At 40.7% G+C, this 19612-nt stretch overlaps 1 long non-coding RNA gene across 1 annotated transcript in view; it reads left to right on the forward strand.

The window, feature by feature from the left end:
• LOC105717267 (uncharacterized) overlaps positions 1 to 17243 on the forward strand; it is a 66433-nt gene extending 49190 nt beyond the window's left edge. Inside the window, exon 3 of the long non-coding RNA XR_001107493.2 lies at positions 15085 to 17243. This is a non-coding gene — a long non-coding RNA (uncharacterized LOC105717267). The remainder of the gene's footprint in view (positions 1 to 15084) is intronic.
• The last annotated feature ends 2369 nt before the right edge of the window (positions 17244 to 19612 follow it).

The following is a 19612-nucleotide window of genomic DNA, read 5'->3' on the forward strand; positions in this document are numbered from 1 at the left end:
TGCAAGAACAAACCAGCAATCCCTAGAGGACCCACAGACCCTCTGAAAGAAGCAGACTGCTCCTGAAGGACCCAGGAGACACCCCAAATATTGTGAGTGCCCCAACTGTGGAAGTGGGAAAGGGAGAGCCTTCTCTCCCAAACACACACCCCCACTGGAGAAACTGAAGGTCTGTTTACAGGAGAAGTTTCCAACTTTACCTGGAGCTGAGTTAATTTAGAGAGCCAAGCAAAATACAGGGGTAGAGGAAGCAGCAGAAAGGCCCTGGGAGCTCATGGATCCCCAAGCAGGCCATTTCTGACTGGCACCATGGGGATGCATTGGCCGGGCAGCCAGTGGAGCGGGGTTGTGGGGGTAAAACTACACAGGGAGAAGGAAATGTCTAGCTGAACTGTGCAACAGTTTGAGTGGGGCAAGGAGCCTCCTGGCCAGAACTTGAGGGAGGGTGCAAATCCGGTGTGCAGACTCCAGGCGAGGGAAGAACCAACCCCTTTCCTTTCACAACTGGGAGGAGGTGGGTAGCCTGAGGCAAGTTTTCAAGCCCATCTTGCCCTCCACCTGGAAACAGACTTAGGTCTGTTGCGGGGTGGGCACAATGGAGTGAGACTTGGCCTTCAATTTGCATGGGAGTCAGGCGAGGCCTATGACTGCTGGCTTTCCCCCAACCTGCATGACTCAGCAGAGGCAGCCATAATCTTCCTAGGTATACAACTCCAGTGACATGGGAATCTCACCCCCATCTGCCACAGCAGCCGCAGTAAGACCTGCCAAGGAGAGTCTGAGCTCAGACACGCCTAGCCCTGCCCTCAGCTGATGGTCCTTACCTACCCATCCTGGTAGCAGAAGATAAAGGGCATATAATCTTGGGAGTTCTAAGGCCCCACCCACCACAGTCCTTCTCCATACTACCACAGCTGATGCTCTCTGGAAAGCACCACCTCCCAGTAGAAGGCCATGTGGCACAAAATAGAGCATTAAACCACCAAAGCTAAGAACCCTCATGAAGCCCATTGTACCACCCCACCACCTCCACCAGAACATGTGCTGGCATCCACAGCTGAGAGACTTGTAGACAGTTCACATCACAGGACTCTGTGCAGACAACCCCCAGTACCAGCCCAGAGTCAGGTAGACTCGTTGGGTTTCTAGACCCAGAAGAGAAACAATAATCACTGCAGTTCAGCTCATAGGAAGCCACATCCATAGGAAAAGTGGGAGAGTACTACATCAAGGGAATACCCCGTGGGACAAAAGAATCTAAACAACAGCCTTCAGCCCAAAACCTTCCCTCTAACAGAACCTATGCAATTGAGAAGGAACCAGAAAACCAACCTTGGTAATATGACAAAACAAGGATCTTTAACATCCCTCAAAATCACACTAGTTCACCAGAACTGAATCCAAACCAAGAAGAAATCCCTGATTTACCTGAAAAAGAATTCAGGAGGTTAGCATTAAGCTAATTCAGGAGGCACTAGAGAAAAGCAAAGCTCAATGCAAGGAAATAAAAAAAAAACAATACAAGAAGTGATGGGAGAAATATTCAAGGAAATAAATATCTAAAGAAAAAACAATCAAAAATTCAGGAAATATTGGACACACTTATAGAAATGCAAAATGCTCTGGAACATCTCAGCAATAGAACTGAACAAGCAGAAGAAAGAAATTCAGAGCTCAAAGACAAGGTCCAACAAAGACAAAGAAAAAAAGAATAAGAAAATATGAACAAAGCCTCCAAGAGGTCTGAGATTATGTTAAATGACCAAACCTAAGAATAATTGGTGTTCCTGAAGAAGAAGACAATTCTAAAAGCTTGGAAAACATACTTGGGGAGAATAATCAAGGAAAACTTCCCCAGCCTTGCTAGAGACCTAGACATCCAAATACAAGAAGTACAAAGAACACCTGGGAAATTCATCACAAAAAGATCATAACCTAGGCACATTATCATCAAGTTATCCAAAGTGAAGACAAAGGAAATAATTTTAAGAGCTGTGAGACAGAAGCACCAGGTAAACTATAAAGAAAAACCTATCAAATTAACAGCAGATTTCTCAGCAGAAACCTTACAAGCTAGAAGGGATTTGGGGTCCTATCTTCAGCCTCCTCAAACAAAACAATTATCAGTCAAGAATTTTGTATACAGCAAAACTAGTATCATATATGAAGGAAAGATACAGTCTTTTTCAGACAAACACATGTTAAGAGAATTTGCCACTACCAAGCCACCACTATAAGAACTGCTAAAATGAAGCTCTAAATCTTGAAACAAATCCTGGAAACACATCAAAACAGAACCTCTTTAAAGCATAAACCACACAGGACCTATAAAACAAAAATATAAGTTAAAAGCAAAAACAACAACAACAACAAAAACAAAGCACACAGGCAATAAATAGCATGGTGAATGCAATGGTACCTCACATTTCAATACTAACATTGAATGTAAATGGCCTAAGTGCTCCACTTAAAAGATAGGGAACTGCAGAATGGATAAAAACTCACCAGCCAACTATCTGCTGCCTTCAGGAGACTCACCTAACATATAAGTACTCATATAAACTTAAAGTAAAGGGGTGGAAAAAGGCATTTCTGGACACAAAAGTGAGCAGGAATAGGTATTCTTATATCAGACAAAACAAACTTTAAAGCAACAGCAGTTAAAAGAAACAAACAGGGACATTATATAATGCATTATATAATGGTAAAAGGCCTTGTCCAACAGGAAAATATCACAATCCTAAACATACATGCACCTAACACTGGAGCTCCCAAATTTATAAAACAATTACTAATAGACTGAAAAAATGAGATAGACAGCAACACAATAATAGTGGGAGATTTCAATACACCACTGATAGCACTAGATAAGTCATCAAGACAGAAAGTCAACAAAGAAACAGTAGATTTAAACTATACTTTGGAACAAATGGACTTAACAGTTATATACAGAACATTTCATCCAATAACTGCAGAATACACATTATATTCAATAATGCATGGAATCCTCTCCAAGATAGACCATATGATAAGCCATAAAACAAACATCAATAAATTTAAGAAAATTGAAATTATATAAGCCCTCTCGGACCTCAGCGGAATAAAACTGGAAATCAACTCCTAAAGGAACCTTCAAAACCATGCAAATACATGGAAATTAAATAACCTGCTCCTGAATGAGCATTGGGTCAAAAATGAAATCAAGATGGAAATTTAAAAATTCTTCAGGCTGTACAACTATAATGATACACCCTCCCAAACCTCTAGGATACAGCAAAGGTGGTGCTAAAAGGAAATTTTGTAGCCCTGAATGCCTACATCAAAAAGTCTGAAAGAGCACAAACAGACAATCTAAGGTCACACCCCAAGGAACTAGAGAAACAAAACTAAACCAGACTGAAACCCAGCAGAAAAGAGGAGATAACCAAGATAGAGCAGAACTAAACAAAATTGAAACCAAAAAAATACAAAAGATAAATGAAACAAAAAGTTGGTTCTTTGAAAAGATAAATAAGATTGCTGAACCAGAAAGATTAACCAAGGAAAAAAGAGAGAAAATCCAAATAACCTCACTAAGAAATGAAACAGGTGATATTACAACTGACACCACTGAAATACAAAAGATCATTCAAGGCTACTATGAACACCTTTACACACATAAACTAGAAAACCTAGAAGGGATGGATAAATTCCTGGAAAAATACAACCCTCCTAGCTTAAATCAGAAAGAATTGGATACCCTGAACAGACCGATAACAAGCAGTGATATTGAAATGGCAATTTAAAAATTACCAACAAAAGAAAGCCCAGGACCAGTTGGATTCACAGCAGAGTTCTACCAGACAGTCAAAGAAAAATTGGCACCAATCCTTTTGACACTATTCCACAAGATAAAGAAAGAAGGAACCCTCCCTAATACATTCTATGAAGCCAGCATCACCCTAATACCACAACCAGGAAAGGGCATAACCAAAGAAGAAAACTACAGACTGATATCCTGGATGAACACAGATGCTGAAATCCTTAACAAAATACTACCTAACTGAATCCAACAACATATCAAAAATATAATCCACCATGATCAAGTAGGTTTCATACCAGGGATTTAACATACACAAGGATTTAACATACACAAGTCAATAAATGTGATACATCACATAAACAGAATTAAAGACAACAAAGTCACATGATCATCTCAATAGATGCAGAAGAAGCATTCAACAAAATCCAACTTTCCTTTATGATTAAAACTCCCAGGAAAATTGGCATACAAGGGACATTCCTTAATGTAATAAAAGCCATCTATGACAAACCCATAGCCAACATAATACCAAATGGGTAAAAGTTGAAAGCATTCCTTCTGAGAACTGGAACAAGACAAGGATGCCCACTCTTGCCACTCCTCTTTAACACAGTACTGGAAGTCCTAGCCAGAGCAATAAGAGGAGAGAAAGAGACAAAAGGCATCCAAATCAGTAAAGAGGAAGTCAAACTGTCACTGTTTGCTGACAATATAATTGTTTACCTTGAAAACCCTAAAGACTCCTCCAAAAAGCTTCTAGAATGAATAAAAAAATTCAACAAAGTTTCTGGATACAAGATTAATGTACACCAATCAGTAGCTCTTCTATACAACAGTAGTGACCAAGTGGAGAATCAAATCAAGAACTCAACCCTTTTATAATAGCTGCAAAAAATAAAAAATAAAATACTTAGAAATATACCTAACCAAGAAGTCAAAAGACCTCTACAAGAAAAACTACAAAACACTGCTGAAAGAAATCATAGACAACACAAACAAATGGAAGCACATCCCATGCTCATGTATGAGTAGAATCAATATTGTGAAAATGGCCATACTGCCAAAAGCAATCTACAAATTCAATGAAATCCCCATCAAAATACCACCACCATTCTTCACAGAATTAGGAAATCAATTCTGAAATTCATATGGAACCAAAAAAGAGGCCACACAGCCAAAGCAAGACTAAGCAATAAAAACAAATCTGGAGGCATCACACTACCTGATTTCAAACTATTTTTATACCAGTACCACACTGTTTTAAAAATAGGCACATAGACCAATGGAACAGAATAGAGAGCCCAGAAATAAACCCGAATACTTACAGCCAACCAATCTTTGACAAAGCAAACACAAACATCAAGTGGGAAAAGGACACCCTTTTCAACAAATGGTGCTGGGATAATTGGCTAGCCACATGTAGGAGAACGAAACCGGATCATCATCTCTCATCTTATACAAAAATCAACTCAAGATGAATTAAGGACTTAAACCTAAGACCTGAAACTACAAACATTCTAGAAGATAACATTGGAAAAACCCTTCTAGACATTGGCTTAGGCAAGGATTTCATGACCAAGAACCCAAAAGCAAATGCAATAAAAACAAAGATAAATAGTTGGGACTTAATTAAACTAAAGAGCTTTTGCACAGCAAAAGGAAGAGTCAGCAGAGTAAACAGACAACCCACAGAGTGGGAGAAAATCTTCACAATCTATACATCTGACAAAGGACTAATATCCAGAATCTACAAGGAACTCAAACAAATCAGCAAGAAAAAAAAAATCCCATTAGAAAGTGGGCTAAGGACATTAATAGACAATTCTCAAAAGAAGATATACAAATGGTCAACAAACATATGAAAAAATGTTCAACATCACTAATGATGAGGGAAATATCACCATCATTCTTCACAGAATTAGAAAAACAATTCTGAAATTCATATGGAACCAAAAAAAGCCCTAGTAACCAAAGCAAGACTAAGCAGAAATGCAATACCACCTTACTCCCGCGAGAATGGCCATAATCAAAATATCAAAAAACAATAAATGTTGGTGTGGATGCGGTGATTAGGGAACACGTCTACACTGCTGGTGGGAATGTAAACTAGTACGGCCACTATGGAAAACAGTGTGGAGATTCCTTAATGAACTAAAAGTAGAACTATGATTTGATCCAGCAATCCCACTACCAGGCATCTACCCAGAGGAAAAGAAGTCATTATATGAAAAAGATACTTGCACACACAGGTTTATAGCAGCACAACTCACAATTGCAAAATGGTGGAATCAACTCAAATTCCTATCAATCAATGAGTGGATAAACTTTGGTATATGTGTGTGTATATATATATGATGGAATACTACTGAGCCATAAAAAGGAATGAATTAACAGCATTTGCAGTGACCTGAATGAGATTAGAGACCATTATTCTAAGTGAAGTAACTCAGAAATGGAAAACCAAACGTTGCATATTCTCACTGATATGTGGGAGCTAAGCTATAAGGAAGCAAAGGCATAAGAATGATACCATAGACTTTGGGGACTTGAGGGGGGACAGAGTGGGGGGCAAGGGATAAAAGACTACAAGTATGGTTCAGTGTATACTGCTTGGGTGATGGGTGCACCAAAATCTCACAAATCACGATTAAAGAACAACAAAATTAGCCAGGTATGGTGGCACATGTCTGTAATCCCAGCTACTCAAGTGGCTGGGGCACAAGAATCACTTGAACCTGGGAGGCAAAGGTTGCAGTGAGTCAAGATCTTGTCACACTATACTCCAGCCTGGGTGATAGAACAAGATTCTGTCAAAAAAAAAAAAAAGGAATAACTATAATCACAAATATCTGTTAATGATACACAATATAAAAAGAAGCAAACTCTGGCTACAAGAGCACAAAGTATGAATGTATGTGGGAGGGACAAAAGTGTATAGTTTTTGTATATAATTAAAGTTAAATTGTCACAAACATAAAATAGGCAGATATATCTAGCTACAAGATATTTGATTCCAGATTCCTTCCTTCCTTCCTTCTTTCCTTCCTTCCTTCCTTCCTTCATTCCTTTCTTCAGAGTTGAACTTCTGTCACACAGGTTGGAGGTGCAGTGGTGTGATCTTGGCTCACCACAACCTCTGCCTCCTGGGTTCAAGCAATTCTCATGCCTCAGCCTTCCGAGTAGCTGGGATTACAGGTGTGCACCACCAAGCCTGGCTATTTTTTTTGTATTTTAGTTGACATGGGGTTTCTCCATATTGGTCAGTCTGGTCTTGAACTCCTGGCCTTAAGTGATCCTATCCTCCTCAGCCTCCCAAAGTGCTGAGATTACAGGCATGAGCCACCGCACCCAGCCTATAATGTCTTCTTGATACCTGATTGGCAGGCTCCCTGGGCTACGTTTCAGGCTACATTCCCAGGTGTTTCTTTCTTCCTAATAGTTCTCTGATATCAACATTTGTATCTCAGTTCTCTAAGTGCACCCTAGGTAGGGTTCTACTTGGCGCACACTCAGTGTGGCCTACCAGACATCATGGGTGTATTCCCTGCTGGAAACTTGTACATGATCTTGGTCGACTTCAAGCTGACTGTCAGCATGTTAACCCTGTTCAAAGAACAGCTTACTCTCTGGGACTTATATTCTTTTTTTTGTTTGTTTCTTTTTCTTTCTTTCTTTCTTTTTTTTTTTTTAAGATGGAGTTTCACTCTTGTTGCCCAGGCTGGAGTGCAATGGCACGACCTTGACTCACTGCAACCTCCACCTCCTGAGTTCAAGCGATTCTTCTACCTCAGCCTCCCTAGTAGCTGGGATTACAGGCATGCACCACCACACCCAGCTAATTTTGTGTTTTCAATAGAGACAGGGTTTCCCCATGTTGATCAGGCTGGTCTCGAACTCCCAACCTCAGGTGATCTGCCTGCCTCAGCCTCCCAAAGTACTGGGATTACAGGTGTGAGCCACTGCGCCCAGCCATATTCTTATTCAAAGAAAGTGAGAAGCAAGATGATGAAGTGGGAGAGTCCTTAAATGACAAACACTAATGAACCAGGGCTTCCACAGCAGCCCCTATGCTGGGCATATTGGTACAATGCTTTCAACATGGCTTGCCTAACTCTGCTGGTGTCCAGCGTGCCTGGAGAATTACCAGATTTAACCCAAGCCCCAGTTATCAACTTTAGAAACAATCTTGGAATCAGATTACGGAAAACGAAACAAAATGATACTCAGAATTATACCCCAAGAGGCCAGGCACAGTGGCTCATGCCTGTAATCCTTGCACTTTGGGAGGCTGAGGTAGGTAGGATTTTGAGGCCAGGAGTTCAAGACCAGCCTGACCAACACGATGAAACTCCGTCTCTACTAAAAATACAAAAATTAGCCAGGCATGGTGGTATATGCCTGTAATCCCAGCTACCCAGGAGGCTGAGTTAGGAGAATTGCTGGAACCTGGGAGATGAAGGCTGCAGTGAGATAACATCTCGCCATTGCACTCTAGCCTGGGTGACAGACCAAGACGACATCTCAAAAAAAAAAAAAAAATTACACCCCAAGAGTTCCACTAGGCCCCTTTAGTTACCAGTTTCCAAGCTAAGTCTAAACAAGAACCAATTGTTTTCCTCTCTTCAACCCTTTGAAAAAGCAAATGACAGCAGAGACAGAGTTGCATCATCAGTATTATTTCATCAATTGCTTCTGAAGAATTTCAGAAAGCAGGCTCTAACCAGACTCATGGGATGAGTCACATGGCATTTGCTCGTCATTAAGAGCCAGAATGTTTGCTAAAACAGCCACAGCCTGAGTCATCATTTTACATAACGTCACACAAATGATGGCCAGGAATAAAGAACATCTTTCACTCCCTGGAAAATATAGCCTTTATAGTGGGATTATAAGGCATGGGAGAGCGCTACTTCATTAAGTTATTTTTTTATTGTAGATGAAATGTTTGAGGTTACTTTTACTCATTGCTGGCCTAAATGTCCCATACTGCAATCCTGGCCTTTTTCTAGCTAATCTACCTGATGTTGACTTTTCTTTGTTTTGAAGAGAAAGTCTTCTAAATGTCCCAAATTGTGGTGTTTTGTGAGTATTTACACATCCTTTGCCAAGAATCTTCATAAGCAAAATGTGTGTGGCCCTACAAAGAAAATAGAGCTTTCTATTTTTGATTAATGAGTACTGCATAATTCAGTTAAACTCAATTGAATTTAATCCAACAAATATTTATTAAGTGTCTACTCTAGATTTAAAGTGTACTAAGCTCTAGTGGGAAAAGAGTGTTCCCGTCTTCAAGAAACACAGGACAGTGGGAAAGAAAGACATAGACCCATGAAACAAATTACTAGCTTTGCCTGGCGCAGTGGCTTACACCTGTAATCCTAGCACTTTGGGAGGCTGAGGCAGGCAGATCACCTGAGGTCAGGAGTTCAAGACCAGCCTGACCAATATGGTGAAACCCCATCTTTAAAAAAATAAAATTAAATTAAAAAAAAAATTACTAGCTTTACATAATAAATGTCATTTTTTTATCCAACAAAAATATTGAATATTTTCTATGAATCAGGGCCCATGCTGAGTTGGAACTGGGTATACACAATTAAATGAAATAGACTCTGCTTTCAAGGTACACACAGGCAAATGGAAAAACACAGACAAGTAAACAATAGTTACACTGAACTGTGAGGAGGGATGATAACAGCAGAAATGGGACCAAGGAGTTGGTGGAGGGGTCTGTGAGGCTTATGGGAAACATCAGAGAGGAAATGAATTCTGAGAGGTACCACTAAAAGGAACCAGAGGCAGGGCGTGGTGGCTCATTCCTATAATCCCAGCAATTTGAGAGGCTGTGAGGGGCAGATCACTTGAGGCCAGGAGTTCAAGACCAGCCAGGTCAACATGGTGAAACCCCATTTCTACTAAAAATACAAAAATTAGCCAGGAGTGGTGGTGCACACCTGTAATATCAGCTACTTGAGAGACTGAGGCAGAAGAATCGCTTGAATCCAGAAAGTGGAGGTTGCAGTGAGCCGAGATCGCACCATACTCTGGCCTAGGTGACAAAGCCAGACTGTCTCCAAAAAAAAAAAAAAGAAGAAGAAGAAAGAAAGAAAAAGAAAATTGTGTTCCAGCATTCATCTGTTGAAATAGGCTCACCCCTAAACCCACTAAACCTCTTCAATTCCATCTTGACTCCTTGCTTTGATTAGGAATGTTTAAAGAAAAGGTCCTAACTGGGGCCTCAATGTTTACCCTTTGTTACTGAATTAAGACATACCTCCACTATATTTGTAGGCTTGATTATTTTTAAATTAATTATGCATTCAAAAGTCTAAACAGACTACTATCTTTTTGTTCTTTAAGGAATCTCCACACTGTTTTCCATGGTGGTTGCACTAGTTTACATTCCCACCAGCAGTGTAAAAGTGTTCCCTTTTCACCACATCCACATCAACATCTATTATTTTTTGATTTTTTTGATTATGGTCATTCTTGCAGGAGTAAGTTGGTATTGCATTGTGGTTTTGATTTGCATTTCCCTGATCATTAGTGGTGTTGGAGATTTTTTCATGTTTATTGGCCATTTGTATATCTTCTTTTGAGAATTGTCTATTCATGGCCGTAGTCTATTTTTTGATGGGATTGTTTGGCTTTTTATTGCTAATTTGTTTGAGTTCCTTGTAGACAGATTCTGGATATTTGTCCTTTGTTGGATGCCTGGATTGCAAAGATTTTCTCTCACTCTGTGGGTTGTCTGTTTATTGTGCTCATTGCTTCTTTTGCTGTGCAGAGGCTTTTTAGTTTAAGTCCTATCTATTTATCTTGTTTTTGTTGCATTTGCTTTTGGGTTCTTAGTGATGAAGTCTTTGCCTAAGCCAGTGTCTAGAAGGGTTTTCCAATGTTATCTTCCAGAGTTTTAATGATTTCAGGTCTTAGATTTAAGCCCTTGATCCATCTTGAGTTAATTTTTGTGTAAGATGAGAGATGATCCAGTTTTATTCATCCATATGTGGCTTGCCAATTATCCCAGCACCATTTGTTGAATAGGGTGTCCTTTTCCCACTTTATGTTCTTGTTTGCTTTGCCAAAGATCAGTTGGCTGTAAGTATTTGGGTTTGTTTCTGGGTTCTCTATTCTGTTCCATTGGTCTATGTGCCTATTTTTAAGCCAGTACCATGTTGTTTTGGTGACTATGGCTTTATGGTATAGTTTGAAGTCAGGTAAAGTGATGCTTCCAGATTTGTTCTTTTTGCTTAGCCTTGCTTTGGCTATGCAGGCTCTTTTTCAGTTCCACATGAATTTTAGGATTGTTTTTTCTGTTTGTGAAGAATAATGGTAGTATTTTGATGGAAATTGCATTGAATTTGTAGATTGCTTTTGGCAGTATGAAAATTTTCACAAATTGGTTCTACCCATCCATGATCATGGGACATGTTTTCATTTGTTTGTGTTGTTTATTTCTTTCAGCAGTGTTTTGTAGTTTTCTTTGTAGAGGTCTTTCAACTCCTTGGTTAGGTATATTCTTAAGTATTTTATTTTATTTTTGCAGCTATTGTAAAAGGAGTTGAGTTCTTTATTTGATTCTTAGCTTGGTCACTGTTGGTGTATAGCAGAGCTACTGATTTGTGTACCTTAATTTTGTATCCTGAAACTTTGATGAATTCATTTTCAGTTCTAGAAGCTTTTTGGAGAAGTCTTTGGGGTTTTCTAGGTATACAATTATACTGTCAGCAAACAGTGACAGTTTGGCTTCCTCTTTATCAAATTGGATGCCCTTTTTTTCTTTCTCTTGTCTGATTGCTTTGGCTAGGACTTCCAGTACAATGTTGAATAGAAGTGGTGAGAGTGGGCATCCTTGTCTTGTTCCGGTTCTGAGGGGGGATGCTTTCAACTTTTCCCCATTCAGTATAATGTTGGCTCTGGGTTTGTCTTAGATGGCTTTTATTACATTAAGATATGTCCCTTCTATGCTAATTTTGCTGAGGGTTTTAGTCATAAAGGGATGCTGGATTTTCTCAAATGCTTTTTCTGCATCTATTGAGATTATCATGTGATTTTTATGTTCAATTGTGTTTATGTGGTGTAGCATATTTATTGACTTGAGTATGTTAAGCCATCCCTGCATCCCTGATATGAAATCCACTTGATAATGATGGATTATCTTTTCAGTATTCTGTTGGATTCAGTTAGCTAGTATTTTGTTAAGGATTTTTGCATCTATATTCATCAGAGATATTGGTCTGTAGTTTTCTCTTTGTATGTCCTTTCCTGGTTTGGGTATTAGGGTGATACTGGCTTGTATGATTTAGGGAGGATTCCGTCTTTCTCTATCTGTGGAATGGTGTCAATAGGAATTTGATCCACCAATTCCACTACTGGATATTTACATAGAAAAAAAGGAAGTCATTATGTAAAACAGATACTTGCACACACATGTTTATAGCAGCGCAATTCACAATTGCAAAAATATGGAACGAGCCCAAATGCTCATCAATCAACACATGGATAAAGAAATTGTGGTATAGATACTCCATGGAATACTTCTCACCTATAAAAAGGAAAGAAATAATGGCATTTGCAGCAACCTGGATGGAATCAGAGACAATTATTCTAAGTGAAGTAACTCAGGAATGGGAAAGCAAACATTGTATGTTCTCTCTCGTAGTGGGAGCTAAGATATGAGGATGCAAAGGCATAAGAATGATACAATGGACTCCGGGGATTTGGGGGGAAGTGTATGTGGGGAGATGAGGAATAAAAGACTACAAATACTGCTCAGGTGATGGGTACACCAAAATCTTAGCAGTCACCACTAAAGAACTTATTCAGGTAAGCAAACATTGCCTGTTATCCAAAAACCTATGGAAATAATAATTTTTTTTTTTATTATTGAGACAGAATCTCACTCTGTTGCCCAGGCTGTATTGCAGTGGTGTGATCTCAGCTCACTGCAACCTCCACCTCCTGGGTTCAAGTAATTCCGCTACCTCAGCCTCCTGAGTAGCTGAAATTACAGGCGCATACAACCATGCCCAGCTAATTTTTGTATTTTTAGTAGAGACAGTGTTTCACCATGTTGGCCAAGCTGGTCTCAAACTCCTGACCTCGGGTGATCTACCTGCCTTGGCCTCCCGAAGTACTAGAATTACAAGCATGAGCTACCGCACCCAGCCAGAAATAATTTTTTAAAGGCTACTGTCTGAACTCTGAAGACCACTTCCTCCAGTCCCATCTGCAATTCAGCTGTCCCATCCCTGTGCTGGGGCTGTCTATAATAATTCCTAATATTAAGCCTCCTTGCTTAAGGGCAAACAGAGACAGTTTCAGAATTTTAAAAGATTTTATCACTAGGAATAGTTATTTGGTCCCAGATCTATCCTCTTGGGAGTTTCAAAACTTTTTTTAGTTTAAACCCTGCTCATGCATTTAAAAAATTGACTTTTTATGTGCAAGTTCCTAGCTAAATGAAAGACAGCGCCACCTGCCAGGAAATTTCTGAACTTGCATATTGAATTGCAAGTTTCCTGAACCCAAAGCATTTGAATCGAACTGGGACCCTCTGGTTAAAAATGAGGACTCACAAGCTCTAGGGCTACAGAACTGCATGCCTTGAGGTTTAAGAAACAAATGTCTTAGTTCTCAAATTTGCCTGATAAGAATCACATAGGAATTTTTGTTTCTTTGTTTCTTTGTTTGAGACAGTGTCTCATTCTGTCGCACCCCGGAGCACAGTGATGCAATCATAGCTCACTGCAGCCTTGAATTCCTGGGCTCAAGTGATCCTCCCACCTGAGCCTCCCAAGTAGCTGGGATTAAAAGCACCCAACACCATGCCCTGCTGATTTTTGTGTTTTTCTCTTGCTATGTTGACAAGCTGGTTTTGAATTCCTGGGCTCAAGTGATCCTCTGGCCTTGGTCTCCCAAAGTGCTGGGATTGCAAGAGCCACTGTGCCCAGCCAGAATGCTTGTTTTAAATATTTTTCCTCTGGTTCACATTACAGGCTTACTGAATTTGTATTTCCAAGAAAGGTGTCTGGGGCTTGAGATTTGTATAAGACCATCAGATGAATATTAAAAAGCTGAAATAGATTCTCTATACCAGTGAAGAAGAACACAATTGTTGTTATTTTTTAAGCAGATAATTGATAACTAGTATGTGAAACATCTAAGTCTGGGGATTTGGCGACATTACCACATCAGGTTGTCCCTGGGTTCTCTGTCCCATAATTCAGCTCTGTAGTCTTAAATTCCATCCCATTTCCTAAAATTCTTGCCATTAAACCCCAGACTCCCAGGCTGGGCATGGTGGCTCACGCCTGTAATCCAAGCACTTTGGGAGGCCAAGGTGGGTGGATCACCTGAGGTCAGGAGTTCAAGACTAGCCTGGCCAACATGGTGAAACCCCATCACCACTAAAAATATAAAAATTAGCTGGGCATGGTGGCCTGCGTCTATAGTCCCAGCTACTCAGAAGACTGAGACAGGAGAATTGCTTGAACCTGGGAGGTGGAGGTTGCAATGAGCCGAGATTGCACCACTTCACTCCAGCCTGGGCAACAGAGTGAGACTCCATCTCAAAAAAACAAAATAAATAAACAAAAAACCAAAAAACCCAGGCTCCCAATGGCTTCCTCTGATACCAGCTAACACATTTGTGGTGCCAACTGCCTGATAGGCAGAGCTTCTGTTGGAGAGCCCTCCCACGACCTATCTTGTTTGCTCTGTAAATCATTTTATTAGGTTGGTGCAAAAGTACTTGCAGTTTTGCCATTGAAAATAACGGCAAAACCCATAATTACTTTAGCAGCAACCCATTACCTGGGCTGCACTCACCCCGATTTTCTCCTATGAATCAGTGTCCTAGGTTTGGACCTACCTTTGGAATTTCATTGTGTCCAAAATAACCAAATTCCAGCTTTGAGCAGTGGTCAGATGCTGAAACTGACCTGTCCTAAGATCTATCTGGATTTGGTCCAAGGTCCTGCCCTATCACAACTATTTGAGCAGACACATAAGATGTGTCATTCTTTTCCTAAGACACATGAGATAATTGTCTTCTCTTCTTCAAGTTAAATAAAAAGTCTCAGTTACTTTAAAGTAACCTTGCGGGATTTAAGGAAAAAAAAAAAAGTTAGCTGCATAGTTAAGCCCAGGATAGCATGGGTTAAAAGAAATACAAACAGAGCCTTAAATACATATCATAGGCCATGAATATTGTAGAGGGAGAAACAGAATGCAAAATTTCCCAAAGTTAACCACAAAATCCTTTTTTTTTTTTTTTGTAGGCCATCCTATGAGACTTAACTTATTCCTAACCGTCCTGCAGAACATGTTTGGGGAAGTATTATTTTATTCTCTTTCATAACAACTTTGGGGCTTTGTTTTAAGTTGTCTGTGCTTCTCTTTAGCCATGAGATTCAGAACCAATACCTGTGTCAGGAATGGGCTAATCTAGGTTGCACAGGATGGAAGGAGACTTTACAGTTTCCACACCATTGGTTTCTTTTTCAACAACTAAGTGTTCTGTTTGATCAACTGCAAAGCAGCTTTGCTGACCATAGCACGCCTATTTACCTACCACCTTTCTCAGATTTCCTTGCATTCCACGGTATTTCTTTTTTTACGTTTGACCCATTTCTCCCCCAGAGGTACCAACCCGCAGAGTGACTCAAAGAACGGACAATGGCTTTTGGTGAGTGGTTTTCCAGTAGCTCTGCAAAGCTTTGGGCATCCGCCAAGTTCCTCAGAAGCTGCCTGAAAATCCATGAACTGGCTCTAGACCCTTCCACCCCACCCCCCCAAATCAAGCTTTCTGCTTCTTTGTATTTCATATCATGGCCTGTGTAAGACTGGAAAAAAGAATTTCTCAACTCAGCAATTTGAAAACCACTCATTTAAATTATCTCCTGTTCTCAGGCATGTCAAGTGTCCCAAGAACAACCCAGATAGATTGCATAATACTGTGATGTAGCAAGCAAAGCTTTTGAAATCATCTCTGGGCTCTCTGCTTAGTGACTCTAAACTTTGCTGCAGGAGCTATGGAAGCCCCACTTCATCCCAGATTCAGAGACAAGCCTGGCACTTGTTAGCAAATAGTTAAGGAGTCTCAAATGAGTAAGTAACTCAGAGATTCAGGATTGGATTGCCTGCTACTCCTGACCTGGCTCTGAAAACCTGGTATCCAGAGCCCTGCCTGGAAACCCACAGTCCCGATAACTGGATCCCTGTCTTGACTCTGCATCATCCTTCACTTCCTACAGGCTCAGGCTTTCCTTGCCCCCTCCCCCAGGGTTCTGGAAACTGGAGTCTTCTACCACTCACTCTGGTAGGGGCCCGTTCCCTGAATGCTGTGTACCACCCATGTTCTCGCCAGTTGCCAGGGCTAGGCACTGTTTGATGTCTGGTTCTGAGCCATTCCTGGTTTGACATGCTCTCGCTCTGACCTTCCCTCTCATCTAAGAAGCTTATTGTCTCTGCCAAGCCCAGACTTAGATTGTCTTTAAAATCCAAATGTATATGTATCTATGTAAATAGAAGGGTCTCCTATTCCCTGAGCCTTGAACAGACAATGGACCCTGGACCTTGCATACACAGGAGCTGTTTCTATGTCCCCAAGACTGGACACCATTAGGGACAAACCTACCTCCTCCCCATGTACCCTCCTACCAATTCAACGTGGAATGTGATGCCTTGACAATGGAAGGATGTTTTACTCCCTATACTTGGGCTGAGTTCACATCCCATTTCAGGCTATGCATGTGCCTTTTCCAAATGGTTTTCTTCGTCCAAGGCCCTGAAATTTGTTTTCTTTCCTAACAATGTTGCCACTGTGTTCTGCCACCATTTTGGAAAAACTTCTCTAACAACCATCATTCTTGCTTTTCACCTCTTAGGATCATTGGCCTCGTTGAGATCTTCATGAAAGCTACAGACTGGTGCTGTCCACTATGGTAGCACTAGCTACTTGTAGCTATTCAAGTTTAAAATTAAATTAAAAACAGAGACGGAAGAATCACTTGACCTCAGGAGTTGAAGACCAGCCTGGGCAACATGATGAAACCCTGTCTCTACCAAAACTACAAAGAATTAGCTGTTCGTGGTGATGGGCACCTGTGGTCCCAGCTACTCAGGAAGCTGAGGTTGGGGGACTGCTTGAGCCAGAGAGGCAGAGGTTACAGTAAGTCAAGATCATGCCACTGCACTCCAGCGTGAGTGACAGAGACACCCCCATCTCAAAAATAATTATTTAATTAATTAAAATTAAATAAAATGTAAGATTTGGTTCTTCAGTCACAATAGCTAGATTTCAAGTTGCAGACACATGTGGTTAGTGGCTTCTGTATTGGATAGCACAGATATGGAACCTTTTCTTTATCTCAGAAAGGTCTATCCAACAGTGCTGCATAGATGCACAGACCCTCTCTCCAGAATATGCAAACTTGTACTTACATTAAAAATATTGGGCCAGGCATTGTGGCTCATGCCTGTAATCCCAGCACTTTGGGAGGCTGAGGCAGGCAGATCACCTGAGGTCAGAAGTTTGAGACCAGCCTGATCAACATGGAGAAATCTCTTCTCTATGAAAAATACAAAATTAGATTAGCTGAGCGTGGTGGCTTATGCCTGTAATTGCAGCTACTCAAAGGCTGAGGCAGGAGAATCACTTGAACCCAGGAGATGGAGGTTGTGGTGAGCCAAGATCATACCATTGCACTCCAGCCTGGGCAACAAGAGTGAAACTCTGTCTCAAAAAAAAAAGTTGCAGGCAATTTTAGGTGATTCGCAGACACCCCCGCTTCCTAAGTCCACCTCCCCAAGTTGTTAGAAACCCCTCTCTAATGTGAATGGGCTCTGGGCGTGGTGGCTCACACCTGTAATTCCAACACTTAGGGAGGCTGAGGTGGGCAGATCACTTGAAGTCAGGAGTCTGAGACCTGCCTGGCCAGCATGGTAAAACCCATCTCTACTAAAAATACAAAATTAGCCAGGATTGTGGCACACGCCTGTAGTTCCTGCTACTTAGGCGACTGAGGTGGAAGGATCGCTTGAACCTGGGAAGTGGAGGTTGCAGTGAGCCAAGATAGTGCAACTGCACTCCAGCCTGGGTGACAGAGTGGGACTCTGTCTCAATAAAAATAATAATAACATGGATGGGGAGCACACAGCCATCCTGAAGTCTATGGAGGAAGCAGGTATCACAAAAATCTCAGTTCAGACATCAGTGATCCTTTTCCCTTAACACACAGTCTTTTTTTTTTTTTTTTGAGTCATAGTTTTGCTCTTGTTGCCCAGACTGGAGTACATTGGCATGAACTCGGCTGACTGCAACCTCCGCCTCCCAGGTTCAAGTGATTCTCCTGCCTCAGCCTCCCGAGTAGCTAGGATTACAGGCATGTGCCACCACACCCGGCTAATTTTGTATTTTTAGTAGAGACCAGATGTTGGTCAGGCTGGTCTCAAACTCCCAACCTCAGGTGATCTGCCTGCCTTGGCCTCCCAATGTGCTGGGATTACAAGTGTGAGCCACCATGCCCGGCCAACACATAGTCTTAAGCACATGCGGGTTCTGTGAGAGTTTAAAAAGAAACCTAGCCATTCATTACATTGCCCCATTCATCCAGTTAGTTTCATTCATTCACTTGCTCAGTATTTATTGAGCTTCTACTTTATGCTCACACTGCCCTAAGCAGATGGGATACAAAAGTGAACTAAATGGAGAAGATCCCTTCCCTCATGGAGCTTATATTCTTGTAGGACAGAAAGACAATCAACAAACAAGCAGGTAATGCTCTCTGCTCTATAGTTTTCTCCAATAAATTTCAGATTTCTGCAGGCCTGAACATATCAATTCTCTGCTTAAAGACATTCCCTCCTGACTAGCAGAGTTGATTAAAATCACCTGTGGGAGTTAAATATCTACATATGCCAAATGCACCGAAGGTGATCCAGAAACTAAATTAAAATTTGGCCACTCTCCAAAGTCAAGGCCATAATCTACCTTTCTCATAAGACAGTTCTGTCTATACTGAAATAGTTGGGATTATAATGCCCTCACTTTCAAGATAAATTCCAGGGTATTTTATCTTCTAATTTCCAGAGGGTTTCTGATTGTGTAAGCACCTAGAAGACCTCACACCAGGTAAAGTTTCTAAAGTTTATTTCAAGCTACCTCCCTTATATGATTTTTGCATAGGCAATTCCAGATCTCCTTCTTAATTGCCAACTTCACTTGGAATTGTCCCAGTATTTGCCAGTGTTCTATTATATTCTTTTCCACTTGTCCAGCTTAATGACAGCTGTTTTTCTTTAAAAAAAAAAATAATAATAATGTTTGGGTAAGGCCCGAGTTGGGATGACATTTTCTCTTAATTTGCATTCTTAAAATCAAACACATTACCAGCAGATTGGCTTAATTGAACACATGCATGTATATATAAGAAATCATGTCCTTTCTTTTCTTGATCCAAAGTTTTGTATTTCACCACACTGGCCAACTCCCAAACATTTAGCTGAAATCAAAGAATTGTTTCATTTCTAAGATGGCTGGAGATATATGTATATTCTCTACGGTCCTCCTGTTCTTTTCCCCATGTCACACGAAACACAAACACAGACATATTCTGGGTTTACTTGGTACCTCCTGTCCTCGGGTTGACTAGAAGACTGGGGAAAATTTGAAAGACAAGAGATCTATCTACAGTCTTTCCTGACTTCCTAGTCTCTTTGCCAGATTTTTCCATGAGGATTTTTCTTCCTTTTTTCCTTGAAGAAGCCCACTCCTGAGGGCTACTAAACACTTATTTCAGCATGTGT

The sequence above is a fragment of the Aotus nancymaae genome, unplaced genomic scaffold, assembly GCF_030222135.1.
Source record: "Aotus nancymaae isolate 86718 unplaced genomic scaffold, 86718_ANA_hifiasm-v0.15.2.pri h1tg000059l, whole genome shotgun sequence".
In the NCBI taxonomy this organism is placed as follows: domain Eukaryota; kingdom Metazoa; phylum Chordata; class Mammalia; order Primates; family Aotidae; genus Aotus; species Aotus nancymaae.